Source organism: Ursus arctos, unplaced genomic scaffold, assembly GCF_023065955.2.
Source record: "Ursus arctos isolate Adak ecotype North America unplaced genomic scaffold, UrsArc2.0 scaffold_22, whole genome shotgun sequence".
Lineage (NCBI taxonomy): Eukaryota > Metazoa > Chordata > Mammalia > Carnivora > Ursidae > Ursus > Ursus arctos.
In genome coordinates this window covers 27,874,328-27,896,084 of record NW_026622897.1, presented here as the reverse complement: position 1 = coordinate 27,896,084, position 21,757 = coordinate 27,874,328, and the positions used below count along the sequence as shown (strand labels likewise).

Here is a 21,757-nt window from a genome sequence, read left to right as displayed (position 1 = left end):
GAGAGGAAGCAGGCTCCTAGCGGAGGAGCCTGATGTGGGACTCGATCCCAGAACGCTGGGATCACGCCCTGAGCCGAAGGCAGACGCTTAACGACTGCTCCACCCAGGCGCCCCTTAAGTGCATTTTTTAAATGATTGTATATTTATTTGGAATGTTCCCCATAATGACCATTGGAATTCCAGGTTCTTTTTAGTAAAATTTTGCCATCTTGCTAGATCATCTTCAACTTATGGAATATAGTTCTTCTGTATAAAGGAAGTAGTGTGCCGGAAGATGGCATGCTCAACTTTCTGGAAATAAAGAATCCCATCTCTTCCAGCTAGGCCTTTCATTGTCCTGGAGTCATACTACTAATCTGAGGAATGGGGAGCGATCTGACCCTGCAGGTCCCAAAGAAGAGGGACCATGGGCTGATTCTAAGCAAACGCAGCTGTTTACAGCGATTCCTAATGCGGAATCTGGGGAGGGTGCCAAACACATGGGAATTGCAGACTAAAGCATCAGAATTCCCACTGTGGAATCCAGGGGCTGGGGCTTTCCTCCTGGAGAACAGCAGTTCGAAAGGCTAGGGACTTGGCTCCAGGCAGAACTGTCAGCCCGCTCAAGTTGACCTTCCCCGTAAAGGAAAGCCAAATAGATTGGGAGTTCCGTGCAAAGAAAACAGAGCTTAGTACTGACGGAAGCTTACCCCTGGCCCTTAGAAATGGTAGAAAAACCATGAACTCAAAAGGGTTTCTGGGCTCGCTGCCTGTTTATCTGGTTGTTTCCGAATACCATCAGAAGTTTGCTTCAGATTCCCCCGTACCACCAAATTTGTTTAAAAAAAAAAAAACGAACTAAGTTTGGATCTCATTGGCTTTATTAAGCAATTTATGAATTGAGCAGCATTCTACCGAGCCAATGGAGAGATGGTCTGAGGACTGGTACACAATGGAAGGTTTTTATGCAAAGGAGGGTAGGGCAAAGAAGTTATCAGCAAAAGGAAAAGATGGGTTGTTTCAGGCCTGGACACCTTTTTTTGTGAAGAAGGGTTTTCATCAGGCAGATGACTTCACTAGGGCTGATTAGGAAATTCGAGATGGGCTGTTAAAGGTCACAGTCCTGGGAGAAGTGGAAAGTAAGTAAGTCTTGGATTGCTGCTATGGGGGGCATACGACTCCGTTTGGGGGCTTGTTCCTTCTTTCTTAAGCAGTCTGCACCATTTCTCAGTTCTTTACTTCCACCTCTCTGGTTTTCGCCTTTCCTCCTCCCCACCTTGCTCTCTCTTTGTTTTTACACCCTCACACACACAAATCCACACACTTAATTTCTCTTTCTTACATCAACAAACACCCTGACCCTTGGTTGATTGTGAAGGGCAAGTTCAAAGGTCTGAGGCAAACCTTCCCGCCTCCTCCTTAGGCTGGGGGCAGTTACCTCACACCCTGCTGATCTCGAAAAAACAAAAACAAAAACAAAAACACACACAAAAAAACCCCACCCAAATCAAAAGTTCCTTCTCCTTATGTAATTTTCGTCTTCATAGCTGGGAGACGTCCAGTCAGACTCTTTGATAAGCTCTCCTGTTTCAAGCTACCATCTTGGGGGGGGGGGGGGGGGAGGTTGCGCACGCGCATGCGCGCGCGCGCTTTTGCCTTTCTGTGTGAAATATGTACATGACTTTCTGTGCGGGATCCTCGTGTGAGCAGATGTGGAGAGGTGGAAGTGGTATGTATGGAATGCATAGAAGATGGATATGTGTGCCTCTGTGTGTATAGATGTTTTTCTCAGCAGTACTTTGCAGAAAGCTATTGAGGGATGCCTGGAAAAGGACATTTGTAGAAATGCATATTTAACAACATACGAACTGAAGTGAGAGAAATACTTGATTTGTATGGTTTATGTGTAGGGTGAGTTTTGCATGGATGACAGAAAGGAAACTCTCCTGTACTTCTTAGAAGCATCCGGACACTGTCTTAGGATAGCCCCTTAAAACATCCAATTCTGGGGCAGCAGCAAATGTCCAGGGTATAGCCTCCCTCCAGGGATTGGCTTTATTTCCAAGATGTTTGTCTACGAAGAAAGCATCTTTGACCCTGCCAACCAATTTCCCAAACCTCAAGGACATGGACGCACACCCACACCCAGATTTCCTCCCGATTCCAGGCAGAGCCCCCACCGCTGCTCCCCCTCCCGTCTTAGAGCAGGATCTAAATCCTATGGCCCTCCGATGCTCCCTGTCCTGCTCTTGGTCACAGATGGCTTGTAAAAGGAAAAGAGGAGAGCAAAGAGCAAACACTGCGTCTGTGAGTCTTCCCCGAATTCCTGGATCCCGCTGCCAGCCCTGATTTGCAGCCCTCCTAGGAGAGAGGTACCCCTCTCAACCCCCACCGGCTGAGGCAGGAACGCAGATCTGCTTCCAGCCTGGGCAAAACCTTCCGTCAGCCTCACGGCACCACCTTGTGGCTGGTTCTTACTATTACAATTCCTTAACCCTACCAAGCCCGCCTTGTAATGCCAATTACCAGCCTCAGACGCTTAGCTGTTTGGTGTTCTGTGCTTGACTGTTCGAAGGGAATTCTAGGCACAGTGTTCCAGTATTTTGAGAGCTTGCAGTCCTAAACACCCATGTGGACTCGAGCGCAGAACTGGGCCTGTACCTAAAACAATAAAGGGTTAACCCTAAAGACCACAGGTCCGTGTAGGGGTGATGGGGGGAACGAGAAGAAAGGACGCTAGCTATAGGAATTCCAGATATTTCAGACAGGGCTGGGTGGCCAAAGTGAGAACCTAACCCAGTCTGTTAGGGTGATTCTTTTACCTTCTTTAAGAAAATCTACATATTCGTCTAAAAAATGTAGGAGTGGAAGTAGAGCAGCCTGGATTACTAGCCTGGGGTCTGCTTGCTCTGCAGTGAGAGCCCCTCCGACAAGGGGATAGAGGAGTCAGCCACAGTACTTCTCCACCAGGGGGGCTGAATCATGGCAAGGGGAGAAACCTGCATGCCTAGGACCTGCAGAAGGAGCCTTGAAGTTGAATCCAGAAGACCTGCTTTCTACTAACTGTGACCTTGACTGAATTGCCTAGCCTCTCTGGACTTTGTTTTAAAACTAAGAATTATCCCTTATTATAAGACCTTGACCTATGTTTAAGCTGCCTCTACCATTGCTTCGTCTTACAAGCTTTAGTCAAACCGGTATATTCTCATTCACCCAAACAGACATTACTGGTTCTTAAGCTTTGCTAATACCATTAATTTTGCTTGGAATGCCTTCCCCACCCCATCTATGCTTCTAAATTCTATCCATTCCCAAGATAAACCCAAATTCCACTTCTTCCACAGAGCTTTTCTGATTTTCCCAATGGGATATTTCCCCACACCCTTTTTAAAATTCTCCCCATGGGTCCTTCTCTTGGGTGCTTCATAGTATTTACTGGTAATTTGTAGCTTTATTTATATCCCCCATCTGTTGGTGGATACTGTAATTAAATCATCTTCATATAGCATGCTTAACACTGTGCTTTGGCCCTATTACGTGTTGAACAGACCCCTTATGAATGAAATGGGATTTCCTTCTTTTTTTTATCTTGACCTAGGTAAGATTTCTCCCAATAAGGGTCCATGAACAGCCCGCCCCCACTCTGTTGGATGCCCCGCCCACCTGGGAACAGGTGTCCTTCCTGTCATGGTACCTACCACACTGTAGCAACTTCCCTTTCACCTGCCTCTCTCACCCTCTAGATGATAAACTACTGGAGGAGAGGCTGAATCTAGTAGGTCCCCATTGCCTGCACCGTTTGTGTAAATGGTAGGAACTCAATAACTATTTGATGAGTGGATAGATAGATGAATGTGTGAGTAGATACATGGAAATAGGGAAGGAGAGAAGGGGTTAAGCATGACCTTTAGGTTTCCTTTAAGCTCTAATATTTTATGACTTCAGGGCAGGTAGTCCAAGCTATTTGAGAAACAATGCAGTGACCATAGTAGGGTCAGTCAGTGGTGATGTTCCTTTGAATGGACTTTGTTTCTGTGGGAGGGTTGGCCTCCTCATTCTATGGAGAATGTTATGTTCCCTGGGCTCAGCCTGGCCCAGAACTTGGCAAGATCTCTGGGGCGTTCATTTTTGTCACCCAGCCCGGGTAGGAGGGTGGACGGGTGGGAGGGGAACCATTTTGGGAAAAAGTGTTGGGGAGTGTTTGTGTGTGTGATGAGTCAGGGCCATGGAGCTAGGAGCCCTAATCTCTGCTCTGCTCTCTGTGGGGGTAGTTCTCACCAGTTGCAGGGGGGTGGAGGACCACCAACTGTCTTTGGAAAGTTTTCTTAGTCATAGTTTATACCAAGTCAGCTGGAGCTTTATGTAACTGGGCCTTCACTCCACAGACAACAGGGTATGATGGGGTCAGCACTGCTGCTACCCCTCCCACGATGGCACTCACCTGTTCCAGTCCCTCTTATCCCCCAGCCTGGTGATGTGCCTGCCCTTCCCTTAGGAAGTAGCAGTTGGACGGCTAAAGGCTATAACATAAATTCTCACTGGAAAAAGGTTTGGGTTATCTTCATGAATTCCATGGGAATGCCTCAATGCCTTCTGAGGGGCTGTTCCATTCTCTCCTGTAAGCCCCACAGCAGATACAGGTGGTGAGAAGGAAGTACCCCAGGACTCCAGTGTGTGCGTGAGCTGAGCAGCAGGTCATGGGCATTGGCTGTGACCTCTCTCCAGTGCTGCTGGCAGAGCAGCTCTACCTCTGCCCCCTTATGGCCTCACTCTCCAGACAGAGAGAAACCCAGCATCACACATCCTGCCTCTGACACTGGAGGCAACGTGAATTCTGTTGGGGACAGCTCCAGAGAAGGCCTGAAATGATTGGGTGTGTGTACCCATGTAATGGAGAGAAATACACAAGAAGAGTAGGAAACAAGAGAGAGGAGAGTTTGCCTGCTGGGGATTTGCCTGACCGAGGACACCTGGCCATTGGGTCCACTAGGAAAAAAGAGCAAAGCTCAGGGGGTTGGGACCTTCCACTCGGCTTCTTCAAGGTTGACGAAGGAAAAGCCCAGATTTGTTCTTCTTTGCCACTTACTGGCTGGAAGGAAAGTGTTCTTTCTGTGCCTCAGTTCCAAGGAGCTGGGACTGTAAGCTTTAGAAGAGGTAAGACGGGAATTATTTTTGTTGGGGGTGGGGTGTTAAGGAATAGCATCACTTGGGGTGTCAGACCCTGCTTTCCCCAGAACAAAAAGGAATAGAGGCAGTTGAGAAGTTAAGCTGGAAAATGAGGATGAGTTTCCAGACAGTGGTGTTGGCCACTGTGGCCCAGTGGTCTGGAAAGGAGGAGAGTTCTAGAAGGAGTCATAAAATCAGGTCTTTAGACAGCATATTCTGGACAACAAGAGTGAGAGTGTAGCAGGTGGTTTGTGGGAGTCTCCAGTCCATTGTTACAACTCTGTCTCTTTTTCAGTGCAGTGGAGGCCAGAGGCTTCTCTGAAGCCAGATGGAGAAGCCAGAAGGAAGGGCCTCCAGGGGGTTCTGAGAGTGAGTTGAACCAGCTGAGACAGAGAGCCAGGGTCGGGGTGCAGAGAGGGAGATTGTGAGAAAGGCTGAGGAGTTGCTGGTTTCATACTGATCCCCTGATTTCTGAGCCATGCCTGCATGGTACAGGGCTGTTGGTATTAGTGGTATTAGTGGCGAAGAAAGAATGAGAAGATACGAGTATCCCCCTCCGCTCAGGTGCTTAGAGGCAGGGAGATGCCCAGCAGTATCTCCCTGGGTCCCACTGAACTAAGAGTCCAAGCTGGGGAGAGGCTGGGTTTGCCCCTGAACCCAGAAATGAAGGAAGGGACAAGAGAGGGCCAGGAAAAGAGGGAGAAGGGACAGAAGTTCCCCTGCACACCACCAGGTGCCAGGCAGTGACAGTGCTGAGATGGCCAGAGGCTGCAGCCCTGGGCCAAGGCAGGGCTAAGCTAAGATCTCTGAAATGAGATCTTCATTCAAGGCTGCTGCCTTCTGTTTCGGAGCTTGTGGTATGAGCAGGGTTGGATCTGTTTCTACCTTCACATGCTGAGTCCCAAATCCCTGGAAAATCATGCCCTGCTGTCTGATCTGCAGTGCTGGGCCATCATCCAGTAGATTATTTAGGGCCTGGGGAAAGCATCCAGGAGCCCGGACCCATAGTGCTTTGTGCTTACTGTGATCTGTGTCCATGCTGCCATGTTCTTGGCTTGGGTTTGCTCATGTGATTGATGTCCTAGGTCTTCCTTCTTCAAGATGCAGCTGTTCCTGCTCTCTTTCCGGACCCCAGAGAGTCCGCTGTGAGATTTCAACTGCATCGTTGGGTTCCTTCACTGTCCCACTTTTAAGAGGAGGAGAGAAGTCAGAACAGAGAGGTTATACCTGCAAACATCAGAACCACATTACCTGGGCTGAAAACCTGACTCTACCTCCAACTAGCTGAGTGACCCTGAGCAAGTCACTTTATGTCTCCAATTGTGTTTCCATTTCTAGAAAAGAAGGCTAATAATAGGACTTACGCTGGGGGCGTGTTGTGACGATTGAATGAAATATTTTGTGGAAAGTCATCTTTGTTCTGTGGCTTCCCACATAGTAAGCTCTCAATAAATGTTAGTTCTTATTTTTTCGATATGACCAAGCCTCACATGTCTAATCTTATCTGCCCAAACAAAGACAGTGGCTTCCAGTGACGCTGGCCTCCTCCTTCCTGTACCAAGCACAGCCCAAGCTCAGCCCCATTTTTGTGCATCTAAATGTCCTCCCACCTCCTGAACAGCTACTCACACTCCCCCACTTCAAGGCCTAGCTAAAGTGCCTCCTCCTTCCCAAAGCCTTCTCTGATGATTCTAACCCACACAGAGCTCTTCCTCCCATGACTTATTGTGCTTCCAGCCAGTGCCTTGAAATTTGCCATTTAAATCACAGAACTACAGAATGTGAGAGCCGGAAGAGTCTGCACAAATGATTCCGGTCATCGCTCTTACTCAGAAGCAGTGAACAAGCAACATCACCTTGCCACCGCATCTGTCAGCACGCACCCCAGGCAGCACCAGTGTACACCGCACTTCTGCTAAGCCCGAGTGCTGCCTCGGAGTCCTTCTCAACACACTGCTTCGGGCAGTCAGGACTAACCCACCGGAAGTGCTACCACCATCCCTAAGCCGGACAACTAGAAGTCATCTATACGGATCAGGCAGCTGGAGCTTTTTGAGGTCCCCGAGGCGCCGGGACACAACTCTTGTCGAGTCCTTCTCCAGGGCTCCTTACGCTCTACCAAGGCCTTTTAATTGTCTTTTGGTCGTTCTCTGCCTCTTTGACTTGCCCTCCCAATGAGATTTGTCATGTTTGTGAGGGTAGGGATGACCTCTTAAATGTCCCACTGAGCACAAGTCAGGACACAGCACACGCTCACCTGCCGATGTATTGACTGCTTGGGGTTTCTCCCCAGTTCCTTTAACTTGTCTTCAGGGCTCATTTGAGGGGACATGGGGACTTGGGGTGGTAAGGAGGCTCAGCCTCTATGCTGACCGAGTCTGCCCATGCTCCCGGAGTCCCTCCCCTGCGCCCACAGCAGGCTGCAGGAGCTGCAGGATCTTGAAAGACGGGCAGGTGCAGGACGTCAGAGCCCAGAGTGGTCATCTTAGTTCCATGGCTTGTCTGCTTCGGGCCACAGGGAGTCCTTCCTTCTGTCAGGGTCCCCATCTCCATCCATTCAAGGGGGTCTGTAAGCAAAAGGATGCCTGCCTCTCCTGGGCCCTGAGCGGTGTGGTGAGCGGTCTCTCGAAGAGCAGTCCTTTGCACACGTGGGCAGGGAGGAGGAGTGGGAGCAGACGGCGTGGAGGGCACACGGCTGACATCCAGATTGCTGGAGGTGTTTTCATCCTGGAGAGCCAAACAGCCTCCCTCTCAGAGCCTGTGGTGAAAGGCGGCATCACCGTTGGCTCAGCATTGGCTCAGTCCCACAAGCTTGAAGCCCCCCTGCCTCCCAAGACCAGACCCATGCCAGTTCCTCCCTCCCCACCCCAGCCACCTCTCCCAATCCTCATCTTCCTCCCACACCCCTCAAGTTTGTGCTCTGCTGCTCTTTTGCTGGTCGCACTGCCACTGAAGCCCCCTCTGCAGACCCACAGGGTCCTGACTGACCTCTTTAGTGTGTCACGCTTTGATGGGATTTTCTTTCTGGAACTTAGATTTCATCACATCATCTCTGCTTAGAAAGCATTATCCCCTCATTGTCTTCAGGAGCGAGGCAAACTCCTTACTGCACTACTGACATTTGGGACGGCATACTGTCTTGTGGTGGGCTCTTCTTGCTGCGGCAAGATCCTGAGCTGCATGCCCGTGGCACACCCCCCCCCCCCCGCCTCCCAGGTTTTCACCACAAAGATGTCTCCAGATATTGACAAATGTCCTCTGGGGAGCAAAATTGCCCCCATTGAGAACCACTGTTTTAGTCAGAAAAGAGGCTAATAACTTAGTACAAAGCTACTTAGTTCTGTGCTAACAGCTTCCCGGGGATTCTCTCATTTAAGTTCAGAACATGCTGGAGGATAGGCCCTGTTAGTACCCCCATTGTCTGGATGCCTAGAAGGCACCTTTCCAGATCTTTCAAGAAAGGCAAAGACTTTTTCCTGCTAGTGGGGTAAGAAGAGAGAGAAATAATTCAAAACCTCTTCTTGTGGCCAGGGCCACAGACTAGTAAAGGCAGGATTTGAACCCAGGCTACTTGCTGCCAGGATCTGATTTCTCCCTCATGTGCCCGGTCTACCTGCTGTTCTCCTGCCACGCACCATGCCCTTCCCTAGTCACCGTCTGCACTCCGCTTCCCTCACATAAGTTCCCCCTCAACCTGGTGAAGTCTACTCACCATTCAAGGCACAGGCGGAAGTCCTGCGCTCTTCTCTGTGAAGACCCCCAAGTCCCAGCGGGGAGAAGTGATGACTGTGGAGTTCATGCAGTGACACAGCCTCGGTGGCACATTCCGTCAGGCTAATCATGCAGGTGTCTGTCCTCCCTGCTGGACTGTGAATTATCTGAGGGCTCTGGTTTGTCCTCCTTCACAATGATGACCTGCTTGAGCACACGCACCCCAAATGCTTGTGGAATGGGGTGAAGTGGGTGGGCAGATAGACAGCCAGCTCCTCCGAGACCTCACACCCAGTGCCCACTGGACACCAGGAGCTACGGTGCCTTTGGGCAGACAAACTAGACACAGTGCTCCTCCTCTGGGCTGGTGTGGTCCTTCAGAAGAGTACATGGCCCAAGGAGCCACAAATGGCTAGATTTTGGTTGGCCCCCTTGAATGGGGGCCTCTCAGCCATGCATAAACGGCAGACTTAAGGAAGTGGTGGACCTCAGGCTGCCCATGATGATGGAATCCTCCCATGAACTCTCATGGGGTCCAGTAGGAGTGAGCGTGCACATGCGTGCCCACCATGAGTGTGTGCCAATGTGCATGCCCATGTGGGACGGTGGGCAGTGGGGACCCGTGCGTGTGTGGAGTGACCCTGAGAGCGTCTGCCACAGGCTGTGTGTATTGCTGTCAGCACACATGCCTTTCTGTGTTGTCATACTAGCATGTGTGCACATGCATGGTCATCTCGACATAGACTCTACGTCAAGGGAACTGCAGGCACTCTAGAACCCTAGAGAATGCAGTCTGCTCTCTGCCCTGCTCTCTTTGTGGAGTGGAGGGAAAGAAGGATGCTTTGGAATGCCTTCCCTGGGAGCCACAGTGGCCTCTCTTTGCAGGCAGAGTTTCTGAGGCAGAGCACTCAGAGAGCTCCCTCTCCTCCTCCTCTTTATGGGCTGGAAGAGTGAGCTTGCACGAGGAGGAATATATCTCTCAGCCCTGTCCTGTCAGCCCAAGCACAAGCTGGCCCCAGATGGCTGGACGACTGCTGGACTGGGGAGCAGTGTCTCAGGGCCGAAGGTGGTGGGTGAGCAAGATGGGCTGGAATGAGCCATAACAGAAGCCCAGTTAGCAGCTCATTTCTTTTTTTTTTTTTTTTTTAATAATGATTTTTTATTATATTATGTTAGTCACCATACAGTACATCCCCGGTTTTCGATGTAAGGCTCGATGATTCATTAGTTGTGTATAACACCCAGTGCACCATGCAATATGTGCCCTCCTTACTACCCATCACCGGTCTATCCCATTCCCCCACCCCCCTCCCCTCTGTAGCCCTCAGTTTGTTTCTCATAGTCCATAGTCTCTCATGTTTCATTCCCCCTTCTGATTACCCCCCCTTTCTTTATCCCTTTCTTCCCCTACTGATCATTCTAGTTCTTATGTTCCATAGATGAGAGAAATCATATGATAGTTGTCTTTCTCTGCTTGACTTATTTCACTTAGCATTATCTCCTCCAGTGCCGTCCATGTTGTAGCAAATGTTGAGAACTCATTCTTTCTGATTGCTGAGTAATATTCCATTGTATATATGGACCACAACTTCTTAATGCAGTCATCTGTTGCAGGGCATCTCGGCTCCTTCCACGATTTAGCTATTGTGGACATTGAGCAGCTCATTTCTTATTCCCTGTTGACAGAGCAGAGAAAGGCCTTCCTGATAAGATGTCAACATTTTGGAGGTGAGGATGGCTGGGTAAAGAGAGAAAATGCAGGGGTCAGGCCACTCCCCAAGACAAGGGCCCAGGATTGTGCCTGGGGCCACAGGTTCAGGTGGGCAGTGTGGAAACGTCCAGGGACCGTTCTGGCCTCACTCACACTTACTTATATGGCTGTACGTGGACATACCGGAATAGGATATTCTGTGTGTCAGTATGTCCCCACTGTGCACCTGTGGAGCCCACCAATGCATTCATCTCTGCACTTCCGGAGGGAGTTCCCACCTCTTGGCTCAAGCTGAAATTCACATAGGCACACATAGCATTCACAGCCCCCAAATTCCTCCACATTTGAAAAAGACAAGGGGAAAAAAAGGGCCAAGAGACAAGAGGAGATAAAAATAGCTGAAAATAAGCTCTTCAGATCAGAAAGCTCCCTTTTTTAGTGAGTCACCAGTCTTCCAGACTGAGTGCACACACACACACCCCCCACAAAACACAAACACCCAATCACGCTGCCAAGTCATGCACATACCCTCACGCAGATGCCCTCGGTCTCGTTCACTCTCCTGCTCTGTCCTTCCAGGTAAAATATCTCCCAAAGGGGTGATTCTGCGGGCTTCTGGGGAATGCTCTCACTTGGAGCTTGGAAGGCAGGATCCACTCCCCCAGTCCCCTGCATACACATATTCACATCCACCTCCCCTCCTAGCTTCTTCTGACTTAGTATTTCCTGGTCCCCGCCTTGGAATGGGGCTCCCGCAGGAAGACGTGGTCTTGCCGTCCTACTAAGGTTTACACGGCTTTCTTAGGAGGCTCCGATGCTGGAGGGCCAGACAGCTCTCTGCACAGGATCTCCGGAGCTGGCCCCCGTGCTGGGGAGAGAGGAGACAGCTCCGGACGCCATGCAAGATTTATGAATGTGTTTTGTTAATTGCGTTAGTGTCTCTGCGGGAGGGTGGTGTGTGCTTGGGCCTTAAACAGGCAAGTCCAACAGAGGAACTGGAGAGGAGACAGGACTGAAGCAGTGTTTACAGCATCCAGCGATCCTGGGGCCACCGCGGTCCCCTCCTTCCCCACCGTCTTGCTGACGCAAGGGCTTTCTCTCCAGTGCCCCTGTCTGCATGCTCCGCAGGACCAGCCCTTCCCCTCTTAGCCTCCTCTAGTCTAGAGAGGGTGGTCAGCCAGTCTTGAGAAGCCAGTTTCTGCTCACTTTCTTTCTCCCCTCTCTCCCCCCTCTTCTTTCCCCCTCCTTTCCTCTTCTTCTTTTTTCTTCCTCTTCTTCCTTTTTCTTTCTTTTCCCCATTACCTCCTTCCCTCCATACTCTGTCCACCTTCACCCCTGTCTGTGAAGCCCGAATCTGCTTGAGTCTAAGCATTTACAGGCTTGAAAGGGCCCTTGCTGTCCCCCACCTGCCTGTGCCCAGAAGCATGATCCACTGACTCAGTCTGTGGGGTCCCTACTCTCCAGGACTTAGCGGGGCACCATATCCCGGAGCCTTTGCAGAAGTGGCAGCATGCGAGGTGAATGGGACAGCTACAGAGGACTTACCTAAAAATTCAAAGCCAGTCTGACCAAGTGGCTGCAGGGCAGCAGACCCAGGAAGGCCGTGTGTCTGTGATTATACATAATGGACTCTTAAGAAGGTGGGTATTAGGCAACCATGCCCAACTCACTTGAGGTGCACTCCTGGGGGCAACTCTGGGACTTCGTTTCCTCTTCCTCAGCCTTTTGTGTCCTGGGTCCTCGGCCTGGGCTGTGGCTGGGGGTGTGGCTGTGTGACTGCCTGAGGTGGAATCCTGCCCCCACCTTCTGACTCTGACTTTGGTGAGTCCACGTCTCTGGGCCTTCGTTTCTTTGATTATGAAAGGAAATAATACTACCAATACCTACATTATCGGGTCCTTTCTGTCAATGGTGCTTTAAACAGTGAAAACAGGCACGTGGTAAGGTCTTCCTAGATGTTAGGTATTGTGCATGACCCCGGTCAGCTGGCTTAGCCTTTCTATGTCCCCTCAGAAACACAAGGACGAGAAAGCCTGTCCCTTCTCTAGGGGACGTTCTGGGGCAACAGAGAAGACCAGAGTCAAGAGGCAGGTCCTGAGGTGGTACCCCCTCCCTCCTCCTGTTTCCCCATTTTGGGGGCACTCGTGTCCCACCCCACATTCTGTTCCCTCCTGCCCGTGAGCCCTCCGCGTGGCTCTGGCCCAGCCCTGAGCTGGGCATGGGCAGAGAGGAGGCTATTTTTAGGACCAGACGGAGGCAGCAGCTGTACAACCTCCTCTCAGAGCTCGTCTCTGCAAAGGAGGGTCCAGCCTACAGGGGCGAGCCTGAGGAAGGGGGGGAAAGCTGGCTCAGCGGGGCCCTGAGAACCCCCTCCTGGCCTCCCTCCTCAGAAAGCCACCCTCTCCGGGGTGAGCTCTCTCCCCTTCCCTCCCCCCGAACTTCTTAATCCCCAGCGGGCTTAGCAGCTGAGCTGTGGAAGCTGCAAGTGCGACAAGGAAGGACGCTCAGATGGAAGCACCAGAGGCTGAGGTGCTGGAGCCTGTGTTCTGAGGCCGGGTCTGCCCTGACCCTTGCCAGATTCAGAATTCTTCTCTTTTTACAACGGAGAGCTCAGACTCCTGAGGTCCAGGGTCTGAGACAAGCCCCTGCTTGCAGGAGCTCTGCCTTTCTGACTGGAGAAGTAAGTTTCCCGGAAGGTTCTGGGGCAGTCCTGGAATGCAACACAAACTGCATCAGGAGATCTAAATTTGGGCGTTGGGTCGACTGCCTCGACTTCCCCAAGGTGATCAGCCTTTAACAGTAGATGAAAAAAGTCCCGAAACTCAACATTGAAATAATTAAATAATTAATTAATAATTAAATAATACTATAATAATAATTAAATAATATTAATTATAATAATAATTAAAATAATTCTTGCACTTCTTACCTCAGGGCTTCCCTGTTATAATTCTTGTCACTGTTGGAGACCAAGCCGCACTGGATATGGAAAGAGAAGTACTGTGCAGATTAATAAGTTAATCAAATTTGTATTTGCTCCAGGCCCTGACCTGGGCTGATATCTCGTATGGGTGAACAAACAGATAAGAACCTTACCCTTGAGGAACTTACATTCTAGAGCTTAGAAGCTCTTTCGTACTGCAAAATATATAGTCGTATATCTAGGGAAACCTAGTCCAACCCTTTTATGTCTGTGAACGCTGCTAAGGCACCTAGCAACTGATCGCTAAGATCTGATTTCTCTGCAGCCTGGATTCCTGATGCTTTAAGACAATGATTCTCAACCTTTTCCACGTCATGCATCTCTGTATAAATCGATTAAAGCTGTGAACTTCTCTCCAGGAAAATATCCAAAGCACAAACACTCAAAAATCTGCCACAATGTGAAGGGCTTATGAGCCCAGGAAGCCGGTGCATTGACCTTGGGCTTAGAGCCCCAGTTTTAAGAGTGGCAGGCAGCTGTGTGGCCTGCACTGAGGGACATACCACTGCATTTCGCAACAGGAGCTATGCAGCTGAATTGTAATCACAGTGTTCTGCCAGTGTGGATGAAGGGAAGCTGGCTGCTTCGCTCAGACTGACTAACTTTCTGAAAAAATTCTCAATTCTACCAAACTATAGAAATATCCGTTTGCAAAATGCTAAATGATAGTCTTGGTGTGGCGCCAATGAGCTCGGTGATCTTGGCCGAGTCCTTCCTTCCTTTGAGGTATCTTTTGTCTTGTTTGTGAATTGACAAAGGGCTGGGACATGAAGCGGACCTGAGGTTCCTTCCAGCTCCGATGTGCCCTGAAGCTTTGTCATGGTGCCACACGGGTGTGTGTGTCCTTTACCGAGGGGAAAAGGGAGGAAGAGCCTCCAGCTGTGGCAGCCCTCAGTGGGGCGAGACCTGAGCACTGGTGAGGAGAACTCCGGGGCTGCCGGTCTCGGCTGTGCTCCCGGCCATCCCCCAAGCTCAGCACCTCCTCCTGCATCGTTCTGCTTCTCCCTGCAGCTGACTGCTGGGCCTGAGGCAGCGGTGGCTCTTACTGGGATGTAGAATTTAGCATCCCGTTCATGGTGATTGAAGCTGAGGCTACCTGCTCTGACAGAGGTTACAGCTTTATAAATCACAGTTCCGTGGGGGAGGCCTCAGCATGGCCCAAACACCCAGCGATGCAGGGGAGGTGGGCTTCTCTGTGGTACCACTGGGGGCTTCCTGGGCGGCTGCCCCCCTCCCCCCCACCCCGTGTGATCTCCCAAGGGCTCTCTGCTCCTTGGAACTCATTACAGCTATCAGAGAAGGGGTGCCCTGCACAGAGGAGACCCTCCCCTCCCATTCTCTGGTTGGGGCACCTGCTTGGAGGTAGAGAAGGGGAGAGAAGGATAGCATGTCTGCTCCAGGATGTGATGGGCTGCAGGTCTGTGCTGTTTCTGGACGTGGAAGTGGGCAGTTCCTAATGTCACCCATGCCCTTAAAGCTCTGGCCCAGCCATGGCTTCCACACAAATCAGGGAGCTCTGGGTCTGACTCTGAGACCCTTCACTCATGATAACAGCTGCTGACTCCAAGTCCCTCTTTTGAAATCCATGCCGCCTTTTCCTTCTTCTCTCTCAGGGCCTCCTCAGCACCTTCAGGCCAGAATTTAAATGTTATTAGCTATAATTGATCTGCTCAGGCCCTCTGTGGGGTTGAGAAGACAGAGCAGGGGAGGCCTGGAGTGCAGCAAGGCAGCACAGGCTTCATGCGGCACCAGCCTGGGGCTCAGGAACGCTCACCTTTTTGTCTCAGGGAGGAAGACCCACTAAGAATCCCTTGGAAAGAACATAGAAGCCCTTGACTCAGCTCCAGGAAATGCTCCTCTCCAGTCGGTGCTGGTTTTCTTCACACTTACTCACCCGTGCCTACACAGTGGGACACATTTGCACACCCAGTACACCAGGCTTGTGCTCACAGACACACTGTGAACCTGTCTGTATAATGCTTTTCTTTTTTTTTTTTTTTAAGATTTCTATTTATTTATTCGACAGAGATAGAGACAGCCAGCAAGAGAGGGAACACAAGCAGGGGGAGTGGGAGAGGAAGAAGCAGGCTCATATCGGAGGAGCCTGATGTGGGGCTTGATCCCATAACGCCGGGATCACGCCCAGAGCCGAAGGCAGACGCTTAACCGCTGTGCCACCCAGGCGCCCCTGTATAATGTTTTTCTTAGCAGAAAAATGTATATGCAGACCCTGCTCACATCTCCACATAAACACATCCTTCTCTTCTTTTTTTCTTCTTGTACATGCATTTGCCATCAGTGTATGTTAATGTATAAAACTATGACTTATCTCAAGCTCGTGCATATACTCTTTCTTAGCCTTTGAAACACGCAGTGTGTGCACACATCTGGAGACAGGACTGTGTGTCCCACATGCACACATCGTGTTCCTCTGTCCGCAGCCCACGTCCCAGGTGACAATTTGCTCCAACACACAATTACTCCTCTCTCCTTCCTTCACCCCTTCACTGAGCAGCTATCCCATAGACGGAAACTTCTCCCCCTGGCTGTGTCTCTTCCTTTGGAGTTAAGTCTGTGAAGCAGTGTGTGGGGGGGTGGATTAGGACAGTGGGGGTCTAGGAGCCTGGGTTCTTAATAAGTCATTTTGCTCATTGATCTTTATATAACCCCACACACCTTGTGAGGCCTTCAGTAGATAGATACTCAAATCCAGCCTCAGTTTCCTCATCCATAAAATGGATTAAAATACCATCTGCTTTATCTCCACAATGGCAATGTTATGGGCATCAAACCTGTTACAGAAGCAAGCAGACTGAAAGTGTAATGTGTGTGATACTGTGGGCTATTAAGGCAATTTGTTTCACAAGTGAGGTCCAAGAGCTGGCAAAGGTAGGGGCAGCATTTTCCTGGTGTGAGTTGGTCCTAGTGCTGGTCTTGCCAAAGGCTCCTAGTCCAGGGCTCAAGGAATCAAAGCAGAAATTTCACTCCTGGTCCTGCCTTTCTTCCTTCTTCACCCCCATTCTCACTTTTTTCTGTCCTAGACACATCATTGTTACAGAGCCAAGGATCCCTGGCACTGAGCCAAGCATCTGTCCTGGGCACGTGGGCACACGTGGACCTGGCTCCCAGGCTTACGCCTGGGAGAGCCTCTCTCTGCTCCTGGGCCGTGGGGCCATGCCAACCAGCTGTGTCCAGAACTAGAGCCCCCGGGACGCGGTGAACTTCACAGACCAGGCCAGGGCTGATTCTTTTATCTGTGCTTCCCAGCTAGGTATGTGACAACCCCCAAATAGCACCTTGACATCGAAGATGGGCACAGGAAGGCCAATTTTTGCCTAGCCCAGAGTGAGACCTCGATGTGCCAAGCCACAGTGCCTGGTATGGGCCAGGGCAGCCCCAGAAGAGGGGAAGAAGGACATTGAGGCCAATGCCAGCTTTGGAAAGAGGCCAGCAGCTGGCACAGAGCTGGCTTATGTCCAGTAGGAGCATGTGAGAGGTGAAGGGACCATTCTGCAGGATGGCTGTCTAGATTTGGGGCTTAGAATAGTCTCAGATTCAGCTCGGAGCTTTCATTTCTTTAGCTCAACACTAACAAAGTTGGGGTAGTACTTACCTCCTTCAGTTATTCCTCCCTGGAGCAGTATCCAGAGAAGAAATTCCAGCGGACACTGGTACTTTGCAGAGCAGGTGAGCATTTCTGGACATGCTTGTGGGGAGAAGAGGGTGGAGGCTGAGGTACTAGGAAACTGGGCTTCTGCCAGCTGGCTAAGGGGCCTTGGAAGCTCAGAGCTCCCAAAAGTGAACATAGGAATGAACATGGATGTGGTGGAAGAGGGCCTCAGGTAAGCCTGTCCCTTGCGCAGGCCCCGCTTTCTGCAGGGGGTGACTCTGCATGACCCTCCTCCCCTCTTCTGCTCTGCAGCAGCACCAGGTTTCCAGAGGCCGGCCCCGGAAGCCCGGAAGCCCGGCCTGGAGGGGGCTGGGCAGACAGGGCCCAGAAGCAGAGCCAGTCTGGGGGTGGAGCCTATAACACTGCAAAGCTCCAGCCTGGCTCCACCCCTTCCCTCCTGGAGCTCAAAGGGATGACATCACCGAGACTGAGGGCTCCAGCCTAGATGGGCTTGGAGAGCGGGGAAGCCGGCACCTGCAGGGCTGAAGGACTTCCCGGCTTTGCCAGGCTGTGCTTCTCTGCTGTGTCCTGAATCTCACTCAGCTTTAGGGGTCTCTGCTTTGGGGTCTTGGAAATGGCACTTGGCTATTCAGACTTCCCTGTCTGGGACTCTGGTTCTTGCACCGGAGACCAGTCCCTCGGGCAGCCCGCCCAAGCACCCCTCCCCCCACCCTGCCAAATGCGCCTTTTTTCCTCGCCAGCACAGCTGCGCTCCATTTTTCTGAGGCTCCATGGAGAAAGATTAGATCCCTAGTTCTGACCGGGCAATAGCCAGCCCACAGCAAACCCTATGTCCCCATCCCTGTGGGTCTGTGTCCCCTCCCCCACCCAAAACCCTACTGGGTGCTTGTGTCGCCTGCTTGCAGAGCATATGCTTGGCTGCTTGCTTGGTGTCTGCTGTTTATCCGTCTCTTCCTACTTAACTTCTGTTTCTGCTTGGCCCATCTGGCTCCCGTGGTACCTGTCTTTCACTTGAGTGAGTTGTGCCTCTACGCCAACGATGTGCTCCACACCCTGCTCCCCTCCCTCTACCCCTTCCCTCCCGGGGCACAGCTCTTGTTCACTCTGGGGCCACTGGCAGGAGCCCTTGACCTGGGGTGTAGGAGAAGTGAGGGACTCCAGGCTGTATGAGTGTCCCAGGCACAGCTGGGGAGCCTGACATCGGGGTCACTGCAATGTTCTAGGGACACCATTGGAAAGAGGCGTTGAGGCGGGTGGTGGAGGACAGCATGGGAAGCCTTTGGACTGGTAAGGTGGCTAGGTCCCGGTGAAAACCTCCCTCTTCCCGGCTCCTTCTGAGCTTCCTTCCTACCAGACAGCATTCTTGGGGTGGGGGTGGGGTCTCCCAAGTCAGCATCTTGGAGATACTGCTCTCTGCCCGCAGCGGCAATTGGAAAGTGACCTGTGAGTGGTGGGGGGAGAGAATGAGGCCAGGGAAACCTCAAGGTTCTTCTGACCCAGAACCGCAGGGTTCTTCAGGCTCCTTCCTGCAGAGAAGGGGCTGAGGCAGTCTGGTGGCTTGGGCAAAAGAAAAACATGGCGGCAGCAGGAAGCTGCAGGATGATCACAATGGGTGCCCAGAGGAGAAGGAATGGCCCTCTCCCCACTGCCTAGCCAGGAGTACCCTGCTGGGGATCAATCCCACCCGCTCATCGCAGACTCTTGGCACTAGGCTCCATGCTGCCAGAGCCACTGCTCCACCTCCCCTGCCCCTCCCACCAGCTTGCACACCCATGCACAGACCAGTACACCGTGCTGTGGCTCACACTTACCCCTCCAGTGCAACCCGCTTCCAAGCGTGATGTGGCAGCTTATGGCTTCCCGGGGCTCACAAGGGGGTGGCGGAGCCTGGAGGAGGACGGAGGAGAGGCAAAGGAGCCCCACAGGGGCAGGACTGTAGTTCATCTGCCTCTTTGGACCCGCGTTGCTCCTCCAGGCTAAGGCTGGCTGCCGAGGAGGCTGCCCTGGGCCTGGAGTCAACAAGGACCCACGTGCTTGGGGACCATCGGTTGCTGCTCCCTGGAAGCATCTGCTTCCCACGGAAACCCACAGGGCTTGGCTGCCAGGCCTCGCTGCGTGCCCACTCCTCTGGCTCTGTTCTCTGTCTCTGTTGTTCCATCTGCCTGCGCCACCAGCTCCTGGCTCCACTCTCTCGGCCTCTTTATTTCTCTCCCAGAACCTTCCTCCTGCTTCTCTTTTCTTCCTAGCTTTTCCCCCAGTCCCTATCCAACCACATTTGTGACACAGTCCCCGAGGTCTTCTTTCCCCGTTGTCTTCATCCACCATTCCTCTCGCTTCTCTGGTATTTTTCCCTTATTCATATCGTCTCTCTCTCTCTCTCTCTCTCTCTCGCTCTCATGCATATTCAGTGACTCCTTGAAAATCTACCTAGATGATTGTATGTGCTAGAAGCCTAGATCTGCTTCAGGAATAAAACTTCTGAGGCTGTAACTCTAGGTCCCTGTCTCTGACCCCAGTCTGGATTAATTGCCTAGGAAATGTCGGTAAACCCACCTGCTCTTCCCCACAAGCATGGCTCACTCATGGGTCCTCTGACTTGGGACCAGGCAGTTGCAAGTTCTGTAGAAGCAAGGCAGACAAGCCATAGCGCCTCAGTCAGGACACCCGGCAGAGGGCACAGAGCGTCTGGGGCAAGAGTCTCCCCTTCAAAGGATTTGACGAGTTCAGTCCTGGAAATAAACTTAGGATCTAAAGTGTCTGATCCTTTGGTGATTTTACAATCCTTTTACATCCGCTCTATTATCCTCTTACAACTCTCATGGGAGGCTCGTAAATGAAGAAACTGTGGTGTTCAGACTGGAAGTCACTCCACCAGCGCGACCCAGCACTCAAGGAGCAGGGCTAGAGGCAGAATCTCCGCTTCGGGATTTTCAGCCCCTTGGCTGTGGCAGGTGAACCAACAGAAAGAACCTGCAAGAGGTGGAAAGCAGTAAAAGACCCTGGGGTGAGAAACTGAGCCCTGTGCCACCAGGGGCCAGGGACGCTAGAGGGAGAGGAGAGAAGAGGGAGAAGGGCCAGTGGCAGGTGAGCCAGGGCCAGTGACGTGTCCTCTCCTGGTGCTCGTTAGTTTTATGCTGACCGCCAGTGGTGGGAGGTGGGGCTGGCAGCGCAGTGTCCCTTGTCTTCACATGTTAACGTGTCACTCCCCCAGTCCCCGTTGTTTCTCCTTCTCCTTTCTCTGCCTATTCATCATCTGGTCTCAAGATTCCTTCCCTGCTTTATTCTTCATGCTCTGTCCCACCTTCAGGTCCTCTGTCTGTCTTTCCCCTTTATCTTTGGGGTCCGGTGCTTCCCTCTGCCCCGTGTCTCTTCCATGTTTCCCATTTCTTTACCTCTCTTTGCTTCCTGAATGCCTCCTCATAAGCCCCACTCCCTGGTATCTGTCTCTCACTGACAGAGTAGCCAAGTGTATTCTCAAGGTGGCTGGAAAGTGGCTCAGAGGCGGGGTCCATGTAGGAATGGACTGGAGCTGGCCTGTCCCATCCCTTGCCCACAGCAGCTGAGTCTGCTCCTCGTGCAGCCATTTACTTTATAGCCACCATGGAGGTTGTCATCTCAGCCCCCGCCAAGGTCGACAGGTGACAGGTTTGCTCCCAAGTCAGAGACTCAGCTAGAGGCCCCACTGTGGGACCCTTTAGCACCAGTGAAGTAGACAGACCTCCTCTTCTCCAGGGAAAGCTCCTGACACCCTTTCTCCTGACTACAGGAGCCAAAGAGAACCGTTTAGCCCCGAGACTCCTACCTTCTGTCTCCCTGGCTTGGCTTGGCTTTCCTTCCACACCCACGTACTTTCTTGTTTTCATGGGGGACTCCTGGGCCAATGACCTACTTTTTTCCCTTAATGTTTCTTTTTTATTTCTGTCCAGAAAAAAAAACCCCAAAAAAACCAAAACCCAAAACTAACAAACCCTTCAAAACCCACTCTGTGTTTTAAACAGTCCCACCAAAGAAATTGCATTGGTCTGGTCCTTAGACCAGCCAGCGGGGAGTAGGCACCAGCATAGCCCTTGACGGTCCTTTGTCTGTTCTCACTCCTTTGCTGAGCCCTACCTCTTGTATTTGAGTTCTGGGCTCTCATGCAGTACAAGGACATGGAGTGAGAGCTTGGTGCTGTGACGTCTTAGGAGAGTGGGGACGCAATGGGAGAAGCAGTTTCTCCCTCTGATTTCATGTAGAAGACCATGAAGGAGCATCTCGGGCCAAAAGAGCTCAGTTAAGTCTGAGGGCAGATCAGCTGGGTCCAGCTGTGAGGTCTTAGGACACTCACTAAGTCTCTCTGAGCCTCAGGTTCTTATCTGTAAAGAAGGAGCAATAATAATCCTATCTCACAGCATTGTTGAGAAGATTAAATGAGAAAATACAAGGGAAGCACTTTGTAAATTATAAAGAGCTCTAGAGAAGCTATTATTTATGGAGCAGATGTTGAGGCGTCCGGGACTAGAGGAGAAGAGGGAGGCAGCAAGTAGCACTTGCCCTCTAAGAGGCTTAGTGAGGGAATTCAGAGAAAGCACTCAGA

The 21,757-nt window shown here is 51.4% G+C and overlaps 1 long non-coding RNA gene across 1 annotated transcript; it reads right to left on the bottom strand.

Annotated features, from left to right (window-relative positions):
- Window positions 1-10,121: 10,121 nt before the first annotated feature.
- On the bottom strand, window positions 10,122-17,501 carry LOC130544558 (uncharacterized). The gene is made up of 3 exons (XR_008960936.1): window positions 17,164-17,501; window positions 13,497-13,546; window positions 10,122-10,532 (listed from the first exon to the last, which is right to left on the bottom strand). It is a non-coding gene; the product is annotated as an uncharacterized LOC130544558 (long non-coding RNA).
- Window positions 17,502-21,757: the final 4,256 nt, after the last annotated feature.